The sequence below is a fragment of the Oncorhynchus kisutch genome, linkage group LG6, assembly GCF_002021735.2.
Source record: "Oncorhynchus kisutch isolate 150728-3 linkage group LG6, Okis_V2, whole genome shotgun sequence".
Lineage (NCBI taxonomy): Eukaryota > Metazoa > Chordata > Actinopteri > Salmoniformes > Salmonidae > Oncorhynchus > Oncorhynchus kisutch.
In genome coordinates, this window is record NC_034179.2 from 44,395,424 (window position 1) to 44,402,111 (window position 6,688).

Here is a 6,688-nt window from a genome sequence, read left to right on the forward strand (position 1 = left end):
AGTGGGGCGGGGGGGTTATCTTTTTGCATGTTATTTTGACATTAAGACGTGTCACATATCAGTTTGCAAACAATGTAAAAAATATAAAATAATTGAGTTAATAAAGCCACATACAAACTTAGTCTCTTTTTTGCTTTCTTGAGTAAGGCAGCCCAAAATGCAGGTGTTTCAGCCTAGCTCAGTGCTTTCTATGGTGGTGGGGCAGCCAGTGGAAAATACGGAGCATAGGGGTTGGTAATGTTCTCCAGTTGCTCCGTGATTAGATAATGTTCTCTGGTTGTGTCGTGATTGGGTAATGTTCTCTAGTTGCGCAGCGATTGGCTGATTGTTCTTTCACTCATGGGGACAGAACTCAAAAATTCAAGCCCCTTAGGTGTTGCCATAGAGTTACATTAGATGAGCCCATCCAGGATGGCTTAAGGTCATTGGCCACAGATAAAATAACATCAAATCACGTTATATCTACAGTAGCTTTGATAGGACATGTCAACATCATACTTTCAAAATCTGAGCTAGCAAGCTAGTAGTTATCATTATGAATCAAGTCGAAAAATGTACTGGCAAATGCTTTTTAATCCTTGTCATATGAAGAGAAATAATGAAGATACATTATAGATATATAAAACTATCTGTGCTCATGGGCGATTGGATAAGAACATTACACAACCAGTTGGAAATTGCAAATTAAACAAGTGGTTTGGAAGGAATTAGTGGCTAACTGAAAGCATTGCAAAGCAATCACTAGCCTGCTATTCAGTGGAGTGTATTCGTGGTTCCAAGTCTGGGTTTAAGGGTATCTTTTCTAAGCTTAAAAGGATAAACATTCTACATTGGCCATGCTGTCAATCCAGCATAACTTCTGCCGTGCTCAAAATATATGGAAACTCAGAACTGGAATTCGGGAACTCGGGCTTCTTTCTAGAGCTCCAACCTGTAAATATCTGATGTCATAATGATTCGACCTTGTTTTCCGCGTTCCCAGTTGTCTTGAAAGCACCATACATACAGAGAATGCCAGACTCTGATGACAAAGTTTGATAAAATGTTCCCACGAAGGACTGCCCTGCGCCACCTTCCTGTTCAAGTGAGCACAGCACAACAAGATGAGTCCAAAAATATATTGCATGCTGCTGCATAAATTATGTAATATGCCAGGGAGATATGTATACTGTAGCTAAGAAAGTAATGCTAAGTGTATGTTGTGTAGTAAGCCTCATCCTAATAATTTGGTCCCTTTTCCACCTCTTAATTTTGCCTACTGTTCGGACTTGGTGGTGCACATATAGCCTATAGACTGTTTTCGAGAAATGCAATCATTGAATATTGTAAAAGCTACCATTATCTGCATAATACGCCCCCTTTATTTATCCTACGGCTCGACTTGGTGTACAGGGAGAATACTGTAAGAACGGCCCATGTTCTCAATTCTGTCGCTGTACATTTATTTCAAAAAGGGCTAAATAAATAGTTATATTGACTACGTCCGTCCTAGCTCGCTCATTAACATCTTAATCGAAATGACAGATTGCCTCTTATCCGCTCGTCATCCCCTTATGCCATAGTTTGAATATCTCAATTGTCAGTAGAAACCACCTTTGTTTGAGCAAATCAGCCATATCAGCTATGTGTTTTTTAAAGGCAGTAAATGAGGCTGAATGAACTGTTTCGCTGCCAGACAAGGCTCCGTTGATAGCCAGGTGTAGCAGTGTTAAGGTGCTGTTAGGACAGCTTTATGTAGGCTCTAATAGTTTGTGGGCACTGTTTGTCACCGTTATAAAGCAATTCATGTATTGTTTGTGTTCTGTAGTAGCTTTGCTGGCATGCATATAAAACATTTTTGGGGGGTTTGCCCCACCGAGATTTACAGATGAAATCTGAAGTTTACATACACATAGGTTGGAGTCATTAAAACTCGTTTTTCAACCACTCCACAAATTTCTTGTTAACAAACTATCGTTTTGGCAAATCTACTTTGTGTGTGACACAAACATTTTTCCAACAATTGTTTACAGACAGATTATTTCACTTATAATTCACTGTATCACAATTGCAGTGGGTCAGACGTTTACATACACTAAGACTGTGTTTTTGAACAGCTTGTAAAATTCCAGAAAATGATGTCATGGCTTTAGAAGCTTCTGTTAGGCTAATGTAACCGATGTGAAATGGCTAGCTAGTTAGCGGTGGTGCGCGCTAATAGCGTTTCAAATCGGTGACATCACTCGCTCTGAGGGCTTGAAGTAGTTGTTCCCCTTGCCCTGGAGCGATGGGTAACGATGCTTCGTGGGTGGCTGTTGTTGATGTGTGCAGAGAGTCCCTGGTTCGAGCCCAGGTTGATATACTGTTACACTAATTGACATCATTTGAGTCAATTGGAAGTGTAACTGTGGATGTATTTCAATGCCTACCTTCAAACTCAGTGCCTCTTTGCTTGACATCATGGGAAAATCAAAAGAAATCAGCCAAGACCTTAGAAGAAAATTGTAGACTTTCACAAGTCTGGTTCATCCTTGGGAGCAATTTCCAAACGACTGAAGGTACCACGTTCATCTGTACAAACAATAGTACACAAGTATAAACACCATGGGACCACGCAGCCATCATTCTGCTCAGGAAAGAGATGCGTCTTGTCTCCTAGAGATGAACGTAATTTGGTGCGAAAAGTGCAAATCAATCCCAGAACAACAGCAAAAGACCTTTGAAGATGCTGGAGGAAAACGATACAAAAGTATCTATATCCACAGTAAAACAAGTTCAATATCGACATAACCTGAAAGGCCGCTCAGCAAGGAAGAACTGCTCCAAAACTGCCATAAAAAAAGCCAGACTATGGTTTGCAACTGCACATGGGGACAAAGATCGTACTTTTTGGAGAAATAGTCTCTGGTCTGATGAAACAGAAAGAGAACTGTTTGGCCATAATGACCATCGTTATGTTTGGAGGAAAAAGAGGGAGGGCTTGCAAGCCAAAGAACACTATCCCAACTGTGAAGCACAGGGGTGGCAGCATCATGTTGTGTGGGTGCTTTGCTGCAGGAGGGACTGGTGCACTTCACAAAATAGATGGCATCATGAGGGGGGAGAATTATATGGATATATTGAAGCAAAATCTCAAGACATCAGTCAGGAAGTCGCAAATGGGTCTTTGAAATGAACAATGACCCCAGGCATACTTCCAAAGTTGTAGAAAAATGGCTTAAGGACAACAAAGTGTAGGTATTGGAGTGGCCAACACAAAGCCCTTGACCTCAATCCTATAGAAAATGTGTGGGCAGAACTGAAAAAGCATGTGCGAGCAAGGAGGCCTACAAACCTGACTCAGTTACACCAACTCTATCAGGAGGAATGGGCCAAAATTCACCCAACTTATTGTGGGAAGCTTGTGGAAGGCTACCCGAAATGTTTGACCCAAGTTAAACAATTTAAAGGCAATGCTACCAAATACTAATTGAGTGTATGTAAACTTCTGACCCACTGGGAATTTGATGAAAGAAATACAAGCTGGAATAAATCACTCTAATATTATTCTGACATTTCACATTCCTAAAATTAAGTGGTGATCCTAACTGACAAAAAACAGGGAATCTTTACGAGGATTAAATGTCAGGAATTGTGAAACTGAGTTTAAATGTATGGCTAAGGTGTATGTAAACTTCTGACTTCAACTGTACATGCTAAAATTCCCACTGGTGTTGTGCAACAAGACTGCACATTTTAGAGTGGCCTTTTATTTTCCCCAGCACGAGGTTCTTGATATGACACACCCGTCAGTCAGGTGGATGTATTATCTTGGCAAAGGATAAATGCTCACTAACAGGGATGCAAAAATGTGCTTTGTGTGCATATGGAACATTTCTGGGATCTTTTATTTCAGCTCATGAAACATGGGACCAACACTTTACATGCTGCGATTTATACAAATAACACTATGGTCCCATTTAATATATCACTGTCAGTCATTTGTAAGTACATCATATTATCCTTCTAATCCATTTTTGTCTGTCCCTGTCTTTCTACCCAACATTGCCTGCCTGCTGTGATTAAGATGTTACTCATTCCGTAGATATCTTGACATCACTAACCGATAAATCCAGATGCTTTATAATGTGTTGTGTAATATGAGCCACTCTCTCTTACAAATAGGCTTATAATGTGATGTCTCTATGCATCCACGTTCTCCAAATGCCTGTTTATTAGTCGGGTTCATGCATGCTTATGACAAGTTGTACAATGCATTATACCTGTAAAGTGTTATCCCTTGTTTTTGTACTTCTATGGACAGAAGTCCATCCTTTCTATTATTTTATTTTCCTGTCGATTTTAACAGGACTTTGCAACAAGGAGCAGCACCCTGTCAGAAACAGGAAAGGTACCAACAGAGCATAATTTAAAGAAAGATTCTAAAATGTAAAATGCAGGACCTAACGTTCAATTAAAAACGGATAATTTTTAGGAAGAACAGAGACACCACCGTGACAGAGAATCATGTGTATGCTGAGATTGTATTTTTTTTTTACCAGTTAATTTCCATTTTCATTACTTTGTCGCTCAATGAAGCAGTGTGGGACATTGTTAATGCCTTAGCTCAGTGCATTGTGTGTGTCACCTCTAGGAGCAGCTTGAACAAGAGGTGAACCCATTGCCATACGTCTACACAGACTTCCTTCCAAACAGAAAACAAACGGAGCCCCTGGAGGACTTTGGATACTCCACCATCGGGCCAGCCTAAGAGCCAAGTTATGCGTGATCCGAAAAATGTGGTCGGAGGCACCGTTTGGATGGTGGGACACAATAGCGAAGCCTCCGGAGGCACGCATAGGCCAAATTGAGCTCCGTTCTGCATCACCATGCGCCTCCCAAATGTTGTTACAATGCGGAGGGCTCTGTATAGCTCTGCATTGCCATGATTAGTTGACGGTAGGTGAGGGCGGGAGGTCCTGTTTAAACACAAACTCACTTCCTTCACAACAGCTCTGCCACAGATAGAACAATGAGACACATATTTCCCCGGACGTACTACCAAATAGCGAGAGGAAGCCAAGTGTCCAGCAGTGGGAGAAGATGGAACGAGACGGATTTTGGCCAACATACTGATCATTTTCCCATCGATGTAACATTTGATCTCAATAGAGTTCTGTTCCCAAAACTAGAATATGTTACAAACAGAGTGGACTAAGTTTAGTAGACTTTACCCTTTGCCAAAGTAAAAAATAAAAAAAGTATCGTTTAGGATTGCAAAGGCGAACTGACTTATTGCACACGCGCACTTCAGAGTAGGCGTTCCCTAAAAAAAATATATGCAAATGAAGCTAGAACATGCCTATAGGGGGATGTCACTAGCTCATGTTTGGCTCTCCCCACCTCCTTGCTTGTTCTACCCACTAGGACTAATTTGCGCCCATTTGAAACAACAGGCTGTGGTCTATCTTGGTTTAGTTATACAAATCATTGGCTCTTTGCTGCTCGTCGAAGCGCTAGAAGTATGAATACCCTGTCTTCTGCAGAACCCATATCATCGTAAATGACCATGCAGCAGCACCTTTGGCCCTGTCCGGGGCCCTGTTTGGCCCTGTCCGGGGGTATCATCGGATGGGGCCACAGTGTCTCCTGACCCCTCCTGTCTCAGCCTCCAGTTTTTATGCTGCAGTAGTTTGTGTGTCGGGGGGGCTAGGGTCAGTTTGTTATATCTGGAGTACTTCTCCTGTCCTATCCGGTGTCCTGTGTGAATTTAAGTATGCTCTCTCTAATTCTTTCTCTCTCTCTCTCGGAGGACCTGAGCCCTAGTGTAACAGTTTAACTTTAGACCGTCCCCTCGCCCATACCCGGGCGCGAACCAGGGACCCTCTGCACACATCAACAACAGTCACCCACAAAGCATCATTACCCATCGCTCCACAAAAGCCGCGGCTCTTGCAGAGCAAGGGGAACTACCTACTTCAAGGTCTCAGAGCAAGTGATGTCACCGATTGAAACGCTATTTAGCGCGTACCACCGCTAACTAAGCTAGCCGTTTCACATCCGTTACACTAGGACCACGCCTCAGGACTACCGGACATGATGACTCCTTGCTGTCCTCAGTCCACCTGGCCGTGCTGCTGCTCCAGTTTGAACTGTTCTGCCTGTGATTATTATTATTTGACCATAATGGTCATTTATGAACATTTGAACATCTTGGCCATGTTCTGTTATAATCTCCTACCCGGCACAGCCAGAAGAGGACTGGCCACCCCACATAGCCTGGTTCCTCTCTAGGTTTTGGACTTTCTAGGGAGTTTTCCTAGCCACTGTGCTTCTAGACCTGCATTGCTTACTGTTTGGGGTTTTAGGCTGGGTTTCTGTACAGCACTTTGAGATATCAGCTGATGTACGAAGGGCTATATAAATAGATTTTATTTGATTTAAGTGGCGTCACAGTGATCAGAGGAATCCAAAACTGTATCGGGGGTTTGGGATAAGGGTTAATCAAGTGGTTAGAACATAGACAGTCAATGCCCACTATTCACATCCCAGAATGAGTAGAAGACGAAGATAATTGTCACATACATTTCTTCGAAACTGCATTAAAGTGCCCATTATGCTAGAGTTCCCCAATTTAGCCAGCTCAAACAGTTGGAGCGCGGTGCCGCAACAGAATGCTTATGTTAACAATTACCAGAGTAACGCAAATGTTAAACAGATTCCAGAAATC